This window comes from Trachypithecus francoisi, unplaced genomic scaffold (genome assembly GCF_009764315.1).
Source record: "Trachypithecus francoisi isolate TF-2019V2 unplaced genomic scaffold, Tfra_2.0 Lachesis_group13, whole genome shotgun sequence".
NCBI classification, from domain to species: domain Eukaryota; kingdom Metazoa; phylum Chordata; class Mammalia; order Primates; family Cercopithecidae; genus Trachypithecus; species Trachypithecus francoisi.
In genome coordinates, this window is record NW_022681458.1 from 95,698,533 (window position 1) to 95,718,995 (window position 20,463).

A 20,463-nucleotide genomic window follows, 5' to 3' on the forward strand; every position below is an offset into this window, starting at 1 on the left:
ACTCAAAAATCTCACATTCTATTCAGAAGAGAAGGATAATAAAAATAGAAACAATGCAAAATATGTCTGATGGTAATAAGTACTCTAGTGAGGCATAAAGCCAGAAAAGAGGGATACATGCTGATCACCAAAAGCCTCTTTGAGGAGATGACCTCTGTATAGAGACCTGAAGGAAGGAGCATCTTTGTAGAAGAGCATTTTATGCAGAGGTACTAGCAAATCCAAGGACCCCAAAGCAGGAGTGAGCTTGCAGTGATTAAGGAAGAGCAAGGAGGCTGGGATGTGTGCAACAGAGTGCGTTGGTGGAAAGTAGAGTGAAAGGCAGAGCTCCAGGAGTCCAGATAAGTAAGGCTTGATATGCCCTGGTACACATTTGGGATTTTACTCCAAAGACATGGGAATCTTTGATGGGTTTTTAGTAGAGGAGTGACATGAGCAGACTTACATCTTAGAGGCATCACCCTGGTTACTGTGTCTGTGGAATTGTCTGTAGTGGGGCAAGTATGGAATTAACGAGATCAGTTAGGATGCTGATGCAACTGTTTAAGCAAGAGATGGTGGTGCTTGGATGAAGTTTGTGGAAACACTGAGAAGCAGCTGGATTTTGGACATATGCAAAGCACCGACGCATTTGCTGAAGGATTTGTTAAGAAAAGAGGGAAACCAAAGATGACTTTGAGGACGTTGGGCTTAGTTAACATCAGAATGGATGTGCCGATTACTAAAATAAGTTGGACTACAAAATGGATAGGCTGGGAAGGGGAAATAAGTTTGAGATATGATGAGTTTGAGATGCTTATTTGATAATTTCGTGGAGATGTTAAGTAGGTAAGTTTGTATTTAAATCAAGAACTTAGGGCTAAAGAAAATTTGAAAAATTTTTATCTTATGAATAGACAATACTGAAAACTCTGGGACTGAATAAGTATCAAACCAAGTTAATTATAGATTATAAAGAGATTTTTAAGAACTGAAACCTCCCCCGTTTAGAGATCAAACAAATGAGGGGAACCAGCTAAAGAGACTAAGATGAAGCACCTTCGGAGGTACTTGGGAGGGGTAGTCGCTCAGTAAGGATTCCCTGAGTGATTTGCTATCTCTAGTGTAGGGGCAATTCCTTTCATTTGCTTTTGATAGTTCTTGTGACTAGGGAGCACTAAAGGGGAAGGGAGTGCTTCTACCATTTGACCCTAAAGACAGAATTTTACCTGCAGTTATCAGCCTGGAAGTGTAGTTCTATCCTTGCCATCTGTGCTCTCCCTGGATTTCCACTTCATCTTCAAGGCAAGGGAATAATCCTCTTCTCCTTTTGTATACCTCTACTTAGAAGGTATAATTTTATGGTTTATCATCTTCTCAAGATTGCTCTTGATATTTATTTTAATTGATTTCATCTCTACTGGGAACATGTCATGATTTGGCCGGAGGCAACTGTATGATGACATGGCTGGTTCAGGGGCTACCTCATGACATTGAGGTACTTTTAGTGCAGAAGCCCTACTTGATTGCCTTCATCACTTCACCTAGGTCACAGCAACATCTTTAGTAAATCCTTCAGTCACTTAGTTTCTACACTCGGGGTGTGTTACTGTCAAATATTTTTGAGAATGTAAATGAAGTTTGACTCATTGTAAACCTGTGAACTCATCCTAGTCACTAGAGCAGATGGAATGTGAACAAAGGTCAAAATAAATTCATCTCAGTAGTATGTCTGCTGGCACTGTAATAGGTACTTAACTTTCTCCATTCCTTACCTTACCCCGTGACAAACTATGAAAACAACAACGTGGTTGTGAGCATGTTTAAAGCAACATCTCACTCTATGCCCAGTGGCGTTTCTTAGCTTTAAATTGGGGGCTGCCATCTTGCTAAAATAGTGATCAATTAAGACTGGCAACATGAAAGCCTGATAAAGAAAAATCGAATTTTATTTCCCATAAACTATCAACTTACTGCTTTAATGGAGATTGACAGAGAAAAAATATACATAAAAAGGATAAAATCCATGTAAATTTTGGTGCCTTTGGAGCATATTTTATGATTTTCTATAATATAGTTGTCTCTTGGGTATGTATTACCTCCTATAATAACAAACTTTGTTTACCTATTTTTAGCACCTAGCTAAAGTTAGGTGGGGGGTGAAAATAGGTTATGTTACAAAATTTGTTATCAATAATTTATAAAGTACTCAACACATGAGTGTGTATAATTGTGCAGAATATACTTTTAGTAGTTAATAATAAAAAGGCAGAAGCCCCTATGATGCTTAATCTATCTACCCATCCATACATATATACATGTATATACATATACGTGTAGGCTAGAGATATATATGTGGATTAAGCATAATAGATGCATATATATGCCATGTATATGTATATCCAGCCTACAGTAGGTATTTTCAGCTAATTCCTATTATGGAATTCCTTAGAAATAGGTTAAAAATATTTCCTGGAGGAATCCAGGCTGCCCAAATGAGTGGGCTTTCCCCTAGTGAAGCACACCCTCTCCACCAAGGGACAGTCAAAGTGCTTCATTGAATGGGTCCTGCTCCCTATGCCACCCAACTGGGTAAGACCCTCCAACAGGGGTTGTCAGACACCCTATACAGAAGCATTCCTACTGGCAATCAGGTCAGTGTCCCTCGAGGTAAGAGATCCCAGAGGAAAGGGCAGGCACCCATCTTTGCTGTTCTCCAGCCTCCTCAAGTGCCATCTTCAGGAACAGGAGCAAACCAGTTGAATAGGGCCTGAAATCAATCCCCAGCAAACCACAGCAGCCCTACAAAAGAGGAATCTGACCATTGAAAGAAAAACAAACAAACAGAAAGCACAATAACAGCATCAACAAAAGAGTTCCCACAAAAAACTGCATCCAAGGGTCACCAGCCTCAAAGATCAAAACTAGACAAACTCACGGAGATGAGAAAGAATCAGTGAAAAATCTCTGAAAGCCCAAAAGACCAGAATGCCTCGTCTCCTCTGAATGATCACAACAATTCTCCAGCAAGGGCACAGAACTAGACGGAGGATTAGATGGACAAATTGACAGAAGTAGGCTTCAGGAAGTGAGTAATAACAAACTGTGCTGAGCTAAAGGAGCATATTCTAACCCAATGCGTAGAAGCTAAGAGCTGCTAACTAGAATAACCAGTTTAGAGAGGAACATAAATGACGTGATGGAGCTGAAAAACACAGCATGAGAACATCATGAAGCATACACAAGTATTAATAACCGAATTGACCAAATGGAAGAAAGGATAGCAGAGTTTGAAGATCATCTTGCTGAAATAAGGCATGCAGACAAGATTGGAGAAAAAAAAATAAAAAGGAATGAACAAAAGTTCTGAGAAAGATGAGACTACGTAAAAAGATCAAACCTACGATTGATTGGAGTACCTGAAAAAGACGGGAAGAATGCAACGAAGTTGGAAAACATGCTTCAGGATATTATCCAGGAGAATTTCCCCGACCTAGTAAGTACATTTTTAATATGTTCACATATTTACATAAAGGGAAGCACATCATACTCAAAGTGGACATCTCAGCAGAAACCCTATAAGCCAGAAGAGAGTGTGGGCTAATATTCAACATTTTTAAAGAAAAGAATTTTCAACCCAGAATTTCATATCCAAACAAACTAAGCTTTATAAGCAAAAGAGAAATAAAATCCTTTCTAGACAAGCAAATGCTGAGGGATTTTGTCACCACCAGGCCTGCCTTGCAAGAGCTCCTGAAATATGGAAAGGAAAAATTGGTACCAGCCACTGCAAAATACACCAAAATATAAAGGCCAATGACACTATGAAGAAACTGCATCAACTAGTGTGCAAAAATAACCAGCTAGCATCATTATGACAGGATCCAATTCACACATAACAATAATAACCTTAAATGTAAATGGGCTAAATGCCCCAATGAAAAGACACAGACTGGCAAATTGAATAAAGAGTCAAGACCCATCTGTGTGCTGTATTCAGGAGACTCATCTCAGGTGCAAAGACACACATAGGCTCAAAATAAAGGGATGGAGGAAAATGTAGCAAGCAAAAAAAAAAAAAAAAAAGCAAGAGTTGCAATCTTAGTATCTGGCAGAACAGACTTTAAACCAACAAAGATTAAAAACAAAGATGGGCTTTACATAATGGTAAAGGAATCAATTCAACAAGAAGAGCTAACTATCCTAAATATATATGCACCAAATACAGAAGCACCAAAATTCATAAAACAAGTTCTTAGAGACATACAAAGAGACTTAGACTACCACACGATAATAGTGGGAGACTTTAACACCCCACTGTCAATATTAGACAGATCAACGAGACAGAAAAGTAACAAGGATATTCAGGACTTGAACTCAGCTCTGAATCAAGTGGACCAAATAGACATCTACAGAACTCTCCATACCAAATCAACAGAATATACATTCTTCTCAGTGCCACATGGCACTTATTCTAAAATTGACACATAATTGGAAGTAAAACACTCCTCCTCAAATGCAAAAGAACTGAAATAATAACCAGCAATTTCTCAGACCACAGTGCAATCAAATTAGAACCCAGGATTAAGAAACTCACACAAAACCACACAACTACATGGAAATTGAACAACCTGCTCCTGAGTGACTCATGGATAAACAACGAAATTAATGCATAAATCAAGAAGTTCTTTGAACCCAATGAGAACAAAGAGACAACATAATAGAATCTCTGGGACACAGCTAAAGCAGTGCTAAGAGGGAAATTTATAGCAGTAAATGCCCACATCAGAAAGGTAGAAAGATCTCAAATTGACACCCTAACATCACAATTAAAAGAGCTGGAGAAGCAAGAGCAAACAAATCCAAAAGCTAGCAGAAGACAAGAAATAACTAAGATCAGAGCAGAAATGAAGGAGATAGAGATGTGAAAACCCTTCAAAAAATCTATGAATCTAGCAGCTGGTTTTTTGAAAAAAATAACAACATAGATAGACTGCTAAAAAATAAAGAAGAAAAGAGAGAAGAATAAAATAGACACAATAAAAAATGATAAAAAAGATGCCACCACCGACCTCATAGAAATACAGACTACCGTCAGAGAACACTATAAACACCTCTATGCAAGTAAACTAGAAAATTTAGAAGAAATGGACAAATGTCTGGACACATATGCCCTCTCATGATTAAATCAGAAGAATTTATATCTGTGAATAGACCAATAACAAATTCTAAAATTTAGGTAGTAATAACCTACCAACCAAAGAAAGCCCAGGACCAGATGGATTCACAGCCAAATTCTATTAGAGGTACAAAGAGGAGCAGGTACTGTTCCTTCTGAAACTATTCAAACAGTTGAAAAGAAGGGACTCTTCCCTAACTTATTTTATGAGGCCAGCACCATCCTGATACCAAAACCTGGCAGAGACACAACAACAACAAAAAAGAAAACTTTAGGCCAATATCCCTGATGAACATCAATGCAAAAATTCTCAATAAAATACCAGCAAACTTAATCTAGTGGCACATCAAAAAGCTTATCCACCATGATCAAGTCAGCTTCATCCCTGGGACGCAACGCTAGTTCAACATATGAAAATCAATGAATGTAATCCATCACATAAACATAACCAGTGACAAAAACAACATGATTATCTCAATAGATGGAGAAAAGAACTTTGATAAAAATTCAACATCCCTTCATGTTAAAAACTCTCAATAAACTAGGTATTGATGGAACATATCTCAAAATATTAAGAGCTATTTATGACAAACCCACAGCCAATATCATACTGAATAGGCAAAAGCTAGAAGCATTCCCTTGAAAACTGGCACAAGACAAGAATGCCCTCTTTTATTACTCCTATTCAACATAGTACTGGAAGTTCTGGCCAAGGCAATCAGGCAAGAGAAAGAAATTAACGATATTCAAATAGGAAGAGAGGAAGTCAAATTGTCTCTGTTTGCAGACAACATGATTCTATGCTTAGAAAACCCCATCGTCTCAGCCCCCAAAACTCCTTAAGCTGATAAGCAACTTCAGCAAAGTCTCACAATACAAAATCAATGTACAAAAATCACAGGCATTCCTATACACCAACAATAGACAAGCAGAGAGCCAAATTATGAATGAACTCCCATTCAAAATTGCTACAAAGAGAATAGCAATAGCAACAGCTAACAAAGGAAGTGAAGGACCTCTTCAAGGAAAACTACAAATCACTGATCAAGGAAATAAGAGAGGAAACAAACAAATGGAAAAACATTCCATCCTCATGGATTGAAAGAATCAATATTGTGAAAATGGCCATACTGACTAAAGTAATTTATAGTTTTAATGCTATTCTCATCAAACTACTATTGACATTTTTCACAGAATTAGAAAAAATTACTTTAAATTTCACATGAAACGAAAAAGAGCCTGTATAGCCAAGATAATCCTAAGCACAAAGAACAAAGCTGGAGGCATCACGCTACCTGGCTTCAAACTATATTACAAGGCTACAGTAACCAAAGCAGCATGGTACCAGTACCAAAACAGACATATAGACCAATGAAACAGAACAGAAATAACACCACATATCTACTGCCATCTAGTCTTAGACAAACCTCATAAAAATAAGCAATGAAGAAAGGATTTCCTATTTAATAAATGGTGCTGGGAAAACTGGCTAGACATATGCAGAAAACTGAAACTGGACCTCTTCCTTACACCTTATACAAAAATTAACTCAAGATGGATTAAAGACTTAAATGTAAAACCAAAAAGCATAAAAACCCTAGAAGAAAACCAAGGCAATACCATTCAGGACATAGGCATGGCAAACACTTCATGACAAAAACACCAAAAGCAATGGCAACAAAAGCCAAAATTGACAAATAGGATTTAATTAAACTAAAGAACTTTTACACAGCAAAATAAGGTATCATCAGAGTGAACAGGGATCCTATAGAATGGGAGAAAATTTTTGCAATCTACCCGTCTGACAAAGATCTAATATCCAGAATCCACAAGAAACTTAAACATATTTATAAGAAAGAAACAAACAACCCCATCAAAAAGTAGGCAAAGGATATGAACAGATACTTCTCAAAAGAAGATATTTATGCAGTCAACAAACATATGAAGAAAAGTTCAACATCACTGATCATTAGAGAAATGCAAATCAAAACCACATTGAGATACCATCTCACACCAGTCACAATGGCAATTATTAAAAGGTGAGGAAACAACAGATGCTGGCAAGGCTGTACAGAAACAGGAATGTTTTTATACTGTTGGTGGGAATGTAAATTAGTTCTAACATTATGGAAGACAGTGTGGTAATTGCTCAAGGATCTAAAACCAGAAATACCATTTGACCCAGCAATCCCATTGCTGGGTATATACCCAAAGGAATACAAATCATTCAACTGTAAAGACACATGCACAGGTATGTTTACTGCAGTACTACTTACAATATCAAAGACGTGGAACGAACCCAGATGCCCATCAATGGTAGACTGGATAAAGAAAATGTGGTAGAAGTACATCATGGAATACTATGCAGCCATAAAAAGGAATGAGATCATGTCTTCGCAGGGACATGGATGAAGCTGGAAGCCATCATTCTCAGCAAACTAACACAGGAACAGAAAACCAAACACTGCATGTTCTCACTTATAAGTGCAACTTGAATGATGAGAATACATAGACACAGGGAGGGAAAAAACACACACTGGGGCCAGTCGGGGGTTGGGGGAAGAAGCAAGTGAGAGTATTAGGACAAATAGCTAATGCATGCAGGGCTTAAAACCTAGATGATGGGTTGATAGGTGCAGCACACCACCATGGCACATGTATACCTATGTAATAAACATACACATTCTGTACTTGTATCTTGAAACTCACAGTTAAAAAAAATGCTTTATCAACCACATACTGGCAATGTCATAAATGACCTTTAAAAAATGGAAATGGTCACCTCCAGTCTAGGATTTAGAAAGGTCAATGGGCAATTTAAAATTAAAAAAACTAGTATATTTTTACAACTTGTCTATGGAGACAATCTATTTTTTACTCTACTATGTAAACTTCCATTGAACTCTTTTAGACACAACAGAATAGTGTCTTTTCAGTGATAATAGATCACACAGAATCAAAATAGTTGCAAAAACTTTAACAATGATGACAAATTATATAGCACATTTAATTAATGTCATTTATTTATCATTGTAGCCCGTGAGGCAACCACTTTTATACAATGAAGATGATAAAATAGTCAGTGAGTTAACTCCTAGTGATTCTACCACTGGCCATACATTTGTCTTGGAAATGATGCAGTAAAAGCTCTCTCAGATATTTATTTTAACAGAGGAATTTTAGATAGAGAAAATCCTGGAAGGAGGAAATGGGCAGCTGCAAAATATAAGGAAGGCGCAGAACAAAAAAAGAAAAGGGCCTTTTAAGAAACTTGCATTGTGAAGTGTGAAGGTGTGTGTGCATGTGTCCATGTGTGTGTTATTGATGGTGGTGGTGTTGGTGGGACTCTATCGGACCACATTGCCACCTGCCTTTAGACCACACTCTAGGGATGAACTCGCTGGAGCTTCAGGCTACTCTTCTGGCAGCCAGCCCCCAGACTCTCTTTTCCTCTCCAAATCTTATCAGTGATTATAACATGTTGTTGTATAGTACAGTTTTTACGAAGTCAAGTTCTCCTTTACATACTCACATCAAGTATTTGATAAAAACTGTTCAACTTGGGCACATTTTCCTTATTAAAAATAGTAAGCATTAAGATTATTTTTGCATGAATATGAGATGTTTCATGCTGAAAGAGATTATTACTCCTCAATAAGCATTTTAATTATAAGGTGCTAGCTGAAAGACAAAGCAGACATTTTGTAAGAAACTGTTCTTTTTCTATATTTCTTTTAAAAATAATGTTTAATATTTCTGATTAAAATATTAAAAAGTATGAAGAATAAAATGAAATATTACCTCTGATTGCAGCCTCCAGAGATAACTACTATTAATATTTTGTATTTCTTTCTGTATTGTATATTAATATTTTATATACAATATATTAATATATATTAATATTAATATATTAATATTCTGTATTGTAATATTAATATTTTGTATTTCTTTGTCTGGGTGTGAGTATATGTGTATATTGACCTCCCCTATACTATATGTATAATTTTATATCCCACTTTCTTAATCCACCAATATATGAATTTTTCAGGAATTAAATGCTATTTTAAAACACTATTAATTCATTTTATATTTATTGCTTAAATATATTTCTACCTAGAGATATGCATTTATCTATTGTTTGTTTTATACTATAAATAAAGCTATGATAAAAGTCTTTGAATATAAACTTTAGTCAGCAAAAACTGTGGCTATTTTGGTCTGTTTTTTGAATCTCATAAAAATGCTTCCAGTGCTGTATTTTCTCTATTTTAAAAAATACTTTTTCTTTTCTTTCTTATTTAAAAAGTATGGAATGCTTCACAAATTTGTATATCAACCTTGCGCAGGGGACATGTGAATCTTCTCTGTGTCATTCCAATTTTAGTATATATGCTGTCAAATTGAGCACAAGTGCCTTATTTTCTTCAATTTGCTCTATAGAATACAAATTCACTGGTCAATAGATGTTTCACTATTTAAAAGATTAAATTGTGAAATAAGTTTGTGAAATGTTGAATTCAACAAAGATACAAATTTTTCTACAGGACTTCTCAGAGCCTTTAGTATGCAAATATGTGCTAAAAATTATTAAAAGAGAGCTCAGGTATGCAAGGCATCACTTTTCCAAAGATCAGAGTGATTGTTCAATGGAATTTTGGTTTGGAAAATATTAAATGTGATTCTATCTTTTGATTCAGAAGAGTTGTATCAGTTATTTTAGTTGGGGGTAACACAAGGCTATGCTGCAATAGAAAAAGCACTGAAATCTCTATAGTTTAATACAACAAAGGTTTATCCCTTGCTCATGTCATAGTAGATAATAGAAACTCTTATGTGTTTCTATTCCCAAATAGTATCCCAAGGGCCCAGCCTGCTTCCAAATTCTAACTCCACCAGCTCTTTTTTTTTTTTTCAACCATCTGCATGAGATTGCATGTGGAGAGAGCACACCTGTTCTTCTTTCTTCCAATGTTTAATTGGTAAGAATTAGTCATATGCCTAGACCACTTAGATTCAAGGGACTGTAAGATTATGGAGCACATAAATGTTTGATAAACAGTAACAGTCTTTGCCATACCTTTTCTTTTTTTTTTTAAAAAAAGTAATAGACATTAGATTTTGTTGAATGCCTATTTGGAAACTGCTGGGATAATAACATTTTAAAGCTTATTAATATTATGATCCTGCTTACTAAATATCCTAATATCGAACTCTTCATAGTCATAAAATAAATCCTTTGCTAAGATGAGAAAGCATTACCTTAATGTTCTTTTGAATTAGATTTGATGGTATTTTAACCTAGGATTTTGTATCTATATTCATGAACAAGATGGGTTTACAATTTTCTTATTCATTGCTTTTTGTTAGAGATTGTTATCAGGGTTTATTATGGAAAGTTTTACATATATGTATTTTTAAGTAAACTTTTTATTTTGAAATACTTGTACGTTTACATGCAATGAATCCATGCACTCATTTTTTGGTTTCTCTAATGTTAACATTTTGCAAAACTATACTGCAATATAAAAACCAGTATATTGGCATTGTTACAACCAAGATAAAGAACATCTCCAGTAACACAAAGATTCCTTGTGTTGCACTTTTATGGCTGTACCCACTTCCCACCTGTCTCCACTTCCCTCTTGCCCCCACTCCCTTCTTAATCCCTAATAACAACTAATCTGTTCTCCATTTCTATAACTTTGTCATTTTAAGAATGTTTTATAACTGGTATCATAGAGTATATAAACTTTGGATATTGACTTTTTCTTTTTAAAATTATTTTAAAATACCCATTTTATTTCTGTTTTTTGTGTTGTTACATAGGTGTATTAGTTTGTTTGCACACTGCTATAAAGAACTGCCCAAGACTGGGTAATTTATAAAGGAAAGAGGTTTAATTGACTCACATTTCCACATGGCTGGGGAGGCCTCAGGAAACTTACGATCAATGTAGAAGGTGAAAGGAGAGTAAGGACCTTCTTCACATGGCTGCAGGAGAGAGAAGAGTAAGGAGTGAAGGGTGAAGAGCCCCCACCAGATCTCATAAGAACTCACTATCACGAGAACAGCATGGTGGAAAACCACCCTCATGAACCAATCACCTCCCACCAGGTCTCACCTTAGGCAGGTGGGGATTATGGGGATTACAATTGAAGATGAGATTTGGTGGGGACACAGCCAAATCATATCAATGGGTGTATTGCATACTGGTGGAGACTGGGCTTCTAGTATACCCATCACCCCAATATTGAACATTGTACCCAATAGATAAGTTTTCAACTTTTATCCCCTTTCCACCATCTCCCATTTTGGAGGCCCCAGTGTCTATTATTTTTATCTTTATGTTCATGCATACCCATTGTTTAGCACCCACTTATAAGTGAGAACATGTAATATTTGATTTTATGTTTCTGAATTAGTTCACCTACGATTATGGCCTCCAGCTCCATCTGTGTTGCTGCAAAGGACACGGTTTCATTCTTTTTAATGTCTGCATATGTCTGTGGTGTAAATGTACCACATTTTCTATGTCCAGGATTGGCTTTTTTACTCAGGATAATTCTCTGGAGATTCCTACAGTGTCATTGTGTTTATCAATAATTTGTTCCTTTTTATTGCTTAATAGCAGTCTATGATAGGTGTGCATCAGTTCGTTTAATTATTATGCACCCAGTGAAAGGACATCTGAGTTGTTTTCAAGTTTTGGCTATTACAAACAAGCTACTATGAACACTTGTATAAAGGTTTTGGATGAACATAAGTTTTCATTTCTCTGTTATAAATGCATGTGGCTGAAATTGCTGGGTTGTATAACAGTTGCATGTTTAGTTTTTTAAAGAAACTGCCAAATTGTTTTGTAGAGTGACTACACTATTTCATAACTCTACCAGCAGCATGAGTGATCAAGTATTTCATTATCCTTGACAGTATTTACTGCTATCACTTTCTGTTTCAATGTCAGCCACTCTGATAGGCATGTAATGATGTCTTATTGTTGTTTTAATTTGCATGTCCCCATGGCTAATTATATTGGACCTAATTTCTTATGCTTATTTGCTATCTATTTACTTTCTTTTTTTTTTTTTTTTTTTTTTTTGAGGCGGAGTCTCGCTCTGTCGCCGGGGCTGGAGTGCAGTGGCCAGATCTCAGCTCACTGCAAGCTCCGCCTCCCGGGTTTACGCCATTCTCCTGCCTCAGCCTCCCGAGTAGCTGGGACTAGAGGCGCCCGCCACATCGCCCGGCTAGTTTTTTTGTATTTTTTTAGTAGAGACGGGGTTTCACCATGTTAGCCAGGATGGTCTCGATCTCCTGACCTCGTGATCCACCCGTCTTGGCCTCCCAAAGTGCTGGGATTACAGGCTTGAGCCACCGCGCCCGGCCGCTATCTATTTACTTTCTTTGATGAACTATTTGTGCACTCATTTTTGCCTATTTTCTAGTTGTATTGTTTGATTAAGCTTTTTTTTACTATTGAGCTTTGATAGTTCTTTATATATTATAGACACTAGTTCTTTGTCAGATATGTGGTTTACAAATACCTTCTTCCAGTATGTAACTTGTCTTTTCACTCTCTTAATGTAATTTTTTCTTAGAGCAAAAGTTTTTAACTTTGATGGTCTAATTTATTAATATTTCCCTTTATAAATATGCTTCATTGTCAAGTCTAAAAACACTTTGCCGAGACCTGGAGCCCTAACATTTTCTCCTGTAATTTTTTTCCCCCAAATTTTATACTTGTACAATTTACCTTTAAGTCTATGATGCATTTTGAGTTAATCTGTGTAAGGTGTCAGGTTACACAAATTTGTGTAAGTGAAAGGTGTAAGGTTTGTGACAAGATTACTATTATTTTTGCCTATGAATGTCCAGTTATTCTGGCACCTTTTGTTGAAAAGACTCTATTGGTTTTTGCTTCTTTGTCCAAATTCAGTTGGACATATTTGTGTTGATCTCTTTATGGCTTCTCTCTTCTGTTCTGTTGATCTATGTGTGGATTGCTCCATTAGTATCACACAGTCTTGACTACTGCAGCCAGACAAAAAGTCTTAAAATCAGGTAGACTCATCACTCTTGTATTATTTTCTTTTGCAATTTGTTTTTAACTATTCCACTTCTTTTGCCTTTTCATATTATTTCTTGAATAATCTTGTCTATATCTATATCTACAAAAAATGAGTAGCGAGGCTTTTAATAGGAATTGCATTACACTTGCATATAAACTTGTGGAAAACTAATATTTTTACTATGTAAAGTCTTTTGATCCTTAAACTATATCTCTCCAGTTCTTTAGATCATTGATTTCTTCCATCAGCATTGTTTTAAATATTTCATTGACAAACATTTAGAACCATATCAGACAGTGTTATAATTTTGCTTCGATTGTCAAACATGATTTGGGAAAATTTAGAAAAGGAAACTGTATTGCATTTATCCATATTTTTATTTACAAACTTCTTCCTTCTTGTTGTTTCAAGGATCCTACTTTTATCATTTATTTTTTGTTAAGAGAATTTTCTTTAGCCATTCTTTTAGGGTAGGTCTGCTGAAGACAATTCTCTTAGTTTTACTTCACCTGAGAATGTCTTGAGTTCCCCTTTATTGCTGAAGCATATTTTCTCCGTGTACATTATTCTTGGTAGATAGTTGTTTTCTTTCAGTATTCGAAAAACTGTGCCACTTCCTTCTGGCCTTCATAGTTTTTGATAAGAAACCCACCGTCTCTGATTTATTATTTTTTAGTATAGGTAAGCTTTTGTCTCTATGTCATTACTTTTAGGATTGAATTTGTTTATAGAATTTTGACTATGATGTTTTGTAGTATGATTTCATAGTATTTCTCCTGCTTAGGGTTTGCTTAGCTTCTTAATCTTTAGGCTATCTCTCTTGAAAAATTTGGGAAAATGTCAGCTATTATTTCTTTGAGGTTGTCAGTTTCTTAGGACACTGGAATATAGAGGCATAAAGAAAACCCAGGGAACTTATTACCATGTTGTTTCTTGAGTCCTATTCAGTGTGCCTTCTTTTTTCCATTTTTGAGTTCACTAATGTTTGTCTTACATATAATGTCCAGAACTTTTAGTTGTACCTAGTGAGAGGAATAAAAAAATGTATTTTTATTCCATATTCTCAGAATCTATATATGTTTTCTAGTTGTATCTCTTGAATATTTATTGCACATAGGATTACCTGTTCCCTAATACTTTGCAAGAGTTTTCTAATGAAATTAGTTGGCTGATTAACAAAAAGTAAATCCAAAAGAATTTACTTCTCAAAATGTTAAAGATAATTTATAGTGAAGATTATATCTGAATTGGGCTTGAAAAACTAAAACTCACAGGATAAAAACAGGTTAAATCCTTTCAGGTGTAAAGAACAGTAGGAGCCATCATACTAAAGAGCATCTTCTAAGAGTTAAGGCAAGACAAGAGTAGATTGAAAATAAGATTTTAAATTCCCAAATCTTGAATGCTTATACACCGTTGGTGGGAATAGAAATTAGTTCAGCCAATGTGGAAAGCAAGTTGGAGATTTCTCAAATAACTTAAAACAGAACTACCATTCAATCTAACAACCTCATTACTTAGTATATTACCCAAAGGAAAATAAATTGTTCTACCAAAAAGACACATAAAGTTGTATGCTCATCACAGCAGTATTCACAATAGCAAATATATGGAATCAATCTAGATGCCCATAAGTGAAGGATTGGATAAAGCAAATACTGTGTGTGTGTGTGTGTGTGTGTGTGTGTGTATGTGTGTATGTCATGGAATACTATGCAGCCACAAAACATGAAATTATGTCCTTTGCAGTAACATGGATGCACCTGGAGGTCATTATACTAAGCAAATTAACACAGAAATAGAAACCCGAATACTGCCTATTCTCACTTATAAGCAGGAGCCAAACATTGGGTACACATTGATATAAAGATAAGAACAATAAATACTGAGGACTACCAGAATGGAGAGGGAGGGAGAGGAACAAGGGCTGAAAAACTACCTAGTGAGTACTATGCTTACTACCTGGTGACAGGACCAGTCATATCCCAAGCCTCAGTGTTATAGAATATACCCATGTAACAAATCTGCAATCTAAAACAAAAACTTAAATCATCTTAAAAAAACCCAAATAATGTTATAAAAATAAACAAATCTTTATAATGAGAGAGAATAGAGGGATTTTTCTTTTTCTTTTCTTTTCTTTTTTTTCTGGCAGTATAGTAGATGAGCAATCTTCAGATGTTTTGTAGTGGAATAATTTTCTAACATAGCCATATCTAAAATTGAGAAAGAAAGAAGCAAAGATAATTTTTTCCCATTTCCCCCCCTCCCCCATTTTCATCAGGAAGGAAAATATTTTCCAGAAATGCTCCCTCTCAGCGGATTTTTATTTGTATTCTATAGGTCAAAATTGGGTCAAAGGGCCATGTCCTTAAACCTATCCCTGACAAAGACAATGCAGTGAACATTTTATTTACAGTCTTCCCTTCCCTCCAGGCTTCTTTTTTTCTAATTTCTTTTTATTTAAAAAATTTATTTTACTTAAATTGCATAGAGAAAGGGTCTCACTATGTTGATCAGGCTGGTCCGTAACTCCTGGGCTCAAGCAATCCTCCCATCTCCGCCTCCCAGAGTGCTGGGATTATAGGTATGAGCAACTGTGCTTAGTCCCCAATTTTCACTGTATGTTCTTCTATAGAAAAATATATAATTCTTTATTATAAAAATATTATATTTTTATAGACTAGTTGGTAAATATAAAAGAACATGTGAAAAAATAAAAATCAGCTATAATGCCATAACTAATAGATATTACAGATAATTTTTAGCTAACTTCAAATTGGATTTTATTTATTTGCCTTTAATGTGATATGTTTTCAATACTTTTGTAGGCAAATGCATATTTCACTGATCTCAGTCCTCACCACTGGTCATTTTACAGTACATTGTTTTCATTTTTGAGCTCTTAATTTGATTAGTATTTTGAGTGACTAAAATACACACCCATATACACACATACTCTTAAAGAATGGCATATAGGTAATATATTTTCCAAGCTCTTGAACATTTAAGAATATTTGTGTGTTTCATTCATTAATATATTCATTCCTATAACAATTATTTATTGAACATCCTCTATGTACCTGGCACAATGTTAAATATTAGACTTATAAGGGTTAATAGGACAGATATGGCCATGCCCTCTTGGAGCTTATAATTTACTAGGTAGCAGATATTTAAAACATAAAGGATATGGAGACAAAAAGGAGAGATAAGGGTGATTATATGGGTATGTAATTCAGAAGGAACAACATAACAACCTAGTTTGAGGATCAGAGAACGTTTTCACTTTAAAAAATTGCATTAGACTGAGACCTGAAATTTTAGCAGAAATGCAGAGTAGGAGGAAGAATATTCTAAGTAACAGAAACTCCATGAATGACGCATTGAGGTAGGAGCAGATGGCAAATTTGAGAGGCTGAAAGAGGACCAGTATACTTAAAACACTGAAAGTGAAGAGGAGTGGGACATATAAATCCTATAAAGAGTGGGTAAAAACTCAATTGTGGATGGTGGATGGCCATGTGAATCACTGTTGGGATTTGGTACATTGTTATAAGGGCAATGAAAATCCTTGAGAAGTTTTAATATGGAGATATGATTAATCATACATTTCAAATAGATTACTCTAGATATTAAATTTACTTTCAAAATTCTGTATGCATCTTCCTTGTCTTCTGCAATTTAATTTACAAAGTAGAAGTCTGAGGCTAACTTTAATTTTGTTCCTTTAAGTGTAGAATACATTTTTTCTAAATGTTTATAAGAAATTTATTTATTCTTGAAAAACACTGTCCAAGGATTCTTCTAGATATAGATTTTTTTTACTTATTTTTTTCTGGAACATATTGAATTATTTATATGCATGTATTTAGGACATTTTTAAAAGCCTGGAATGTTTTCTTTAGTTATATCTTTACTTATTGCTCCAATTCTTCTTTTTTCTGTTTTTTCCCCTTGGGATCCTCTGTAAATTTTGAGACTAAATTTCTACTTTTTTTCCCTATGCCTACCTTCATTTTCATTTGACACACACAAAATCTCTGACAAACACACAGATACTCATGGACATGCACATACATTTATATACATATTGATATAGAAACACACATGTAGACACTTAGCAATTTTCATGAAAATTTAGGAGAGGTTCTGTCACGTGTGTTAGCCATTTTAGTCTGAAATTGTCATTCTCGTTTTGGAAACTTACACCTGAAATCTACAGTGAAGATATAATCCGTGCAGGAAAGGGGAAGATGGTACATAGAGAGGTTTGGAACTTTTTTAGTGGCATTGGGAATATTCCAAAAACTATCCTAAGTGAGTAAAGAAACTGAGTGTGACTTTGTTATCTGCTGAATTAAGGTCTTATCCTATTCAAAAGACAGAATTGCCTTCATAAAATGATAGAGACCATTAATTAGTCTCTCTTTAGGAATTCACCAACCATTCTAGTTCTGTAGCATTCTACTGTATTAAAAACCAACATCAGACGAAACAAAATACAAACATAACTTCTAGAAGAACAATTTTTATAAATCTTTTTGGTAACTCAGTTTGGCAGACAGAAAGCTCTTCTAAAGTCTCACCCAACCTGAACAGACTTTTTTAGAAACCTATTTCCCTTTCCCCTCTCCAGGAAACAGAGACAATAGTCTTTTTGGAAAATGTCCAAATTTCTTGATATATTGAGGACATGAGCTTCCTTAATTGTTTTTCAGTCTCGTGCACCAGGTGTATATGTGCATTAAAAATTTTCTGCCTTAGCAGGACTTCTAAGTCTAGTCTCCTTCCATAGGCTCCTTTATATGATGAAATATCATATAAATGCCCTTTAATATGAAGGAATTATTAATATCTATAAAATTTTGCTTTTAAGTCATGTATGATTTTTTTCTTGCATGTTATACATAGTTTGAAAGAAGTATAGTGTCCAAGTGGAGAACATGAACTGGAGAATTAGAAGCGTGGGCTGGGATCTTGACCATTGCTTACCAGCTGGGTGAGCTTGGACAAGTGACAGGGTTTCTGTGCTTCAGGTTTTCCATCTGAAAAAAAGGATCTCTTCATTTAAAGAGCTAATGTATTCAAGAACATGCAAGAATACCTGAAACATACTGCTTTATATATGTACTTGTTATTGTTATTTTTAAGGTAATTGGCAATACAAATCTGTCCTTTTAAGTTGATTTGACAATGCCTCTTGAAGAAAAGAATTAAGTTCTTGATAAACATCAAGACTCAATAATAAAATTTAAAAATTCCTAAGTTATAAAGATTATTATTAAAAGAGACCAACTACTTTATTACTTTAAAATATTGATTAGCTTTTTTGAACTTATTTTATGTCTAAATACTCTTTATAAATCTTATATTCAGTAGAAATATGTCTTGAGTGGTCATCATCAAGAAAGATGACAACTTCTTGTAGAAATTTAACCCTTGGTATCCTTGGAAATTAATCTTCTTTAATTAATTACATTTCCAGGGATATTTGGGTATCATTTGTTTGTTTGTATTGTTTTGTTTTTCTAGTAAATGGCTTCTTAAGCTGTATTATCCCCTCCAGTGTCCATTGATTCAGAGAAAATACCAACAATTGGAATTTATTGCTCTGATTTTGAACAGAATCTTGTGGCTGTTTTTATTGTAATTCAAAGCACTGTTTAAATCCCTTTGCTCAGAAGCCATTGGAGTGAAAATGTTCATATTGCCGATTTACTTTGTGACAATGATGTATGGGAAGATTATTCTGCAAGAACCAGAAAATATGATACTTGTTGGAAGAAATTCAATGTCGCAACCAGTTGAAATAAAGAACACCCAATCCCACGTGCTAACAAAGTGGGGATTCCTTTCCAAAGCTTTGTACTATGCAAAGGATACTTTTCTGGTGTGCCGAGAAGTTATCTCTGGGACTGTCACACTTGGAATTCCAGCAGATTACCCTATCATCAAGTCATCAGTATGCTGCTATTTGAATAAACACAGCTGTTGTTTTCCAAGAAATATGGCTAGGAGCAGCAAGGAAAAAAAGGGCAATTAGTGTTATTGAAATGAAGGGGTACTCAGGATGGCATATATATATTTATGAGCATTTTCGTTTCCGAATAGCCTATTTACCATGCTGTGACTTAACAGTGGGGGAGTAATGATCCCCTCTCCAAATCCTTGGTACTTTACTGCGTTTTGCTATTTGCCTAATATTAATTACAAATAATTTTCATAATTAAAATAAATATATATGTTTTAATTTCACATGACCTTGTGCTATCTTCTATCCACAAATCCTTGACGTTTTGATGGCAGCGTGTTCCAAAGACCTATATATAAGGATAGATGAATAGGATAACCTATTTTAAAATTTATACTAATGATTTCAATACGTGGAGCAAAGATGTTATTGTCCTGGATCTGGGAATAAGGCTTGTTTTTAGGGGGTCAAGGGGAACCTTCAGCATGGTGTAATGCGGAGTGGTGGACCAGAAAGATGAGACTATTAACCAGCAATGTGGCCCCAGACAAGGGATTCCCTCCCCTGGATCTCAGCTTCTTTATCCGTAAACTGTTGAGATTGGATGATATGACCTTTAAGGTCTCTTCAAATTCCATGATGCTTTGAGCTTAGGCCTTTATTACTCAGGTCTGACACTCAATGCTGAGCAACACATTTGTTACAGAGACCCATTGGAACTGGTGGTTGTCATCTTTATAAATAAACAAACATTCTGACTGTTTTTGTGCTTTCAGTATAAATGAAGACAAATAATGGGATGAGTTGTTAAGATCTTAGTGCTTTATTCACCTAAAGTAGTTTGTTTTGAATTTGTATATATATATATATATATTTGTCTGTCTGTTGTGTTTTTTTTTTTTTTTTTTTTTTTTTTTTTTTTTGAGATGGAGTCTCACTGTGTCGCCCAGGCTGGAGTGCAGTGGCACGATCTCAGCTCACTGCAAGCTCCTCCTCCCAGGTTCATACCATTCTCCTGCCTCAGCCTCCCTAGTAGCTGGGACTACAGGCACCTGCCACCATGACCGGCTAATTTTTTGCCTTTTTAGTAGAGACGGGGTTTCACCATGTTAGGCAGGATGGTCTTGATCTCCTGACCTCATGATCCGCCCTCCTCAGCCTCCCTTGAATTTGTATATTCTTAAATCTTTAGTCTATGGTTAAGAACTCTGGTTCATTTTTTTGTTGTGTCTCTGCCAGGCTTTGGTATCAGGATGATGCTGGCC

The 20,463-nt window shown here is 35.3% G+C and overlaps 1 non-coding gene and 1 pseudogene across 1 annotated transcript; one reads left to right on the top strand and one right to left on the bottom strand.

Annotated features, from left to right (window-relative positions):
* The window catches only part of LOC117094216, a 63,633-nt pseudogene that overhangs the window by 23,616 nt on the left and 19,554 nt on the right, over positions 1-20,463 (top strand).
* On the bottom strand, positions 9,460-9,566 carry LOC117095586. The gene has a single exon (XR_004442103.1). It is a non-coding gene; the product is annotated as a U6 spliceosomal RNA (small nuclear RNA).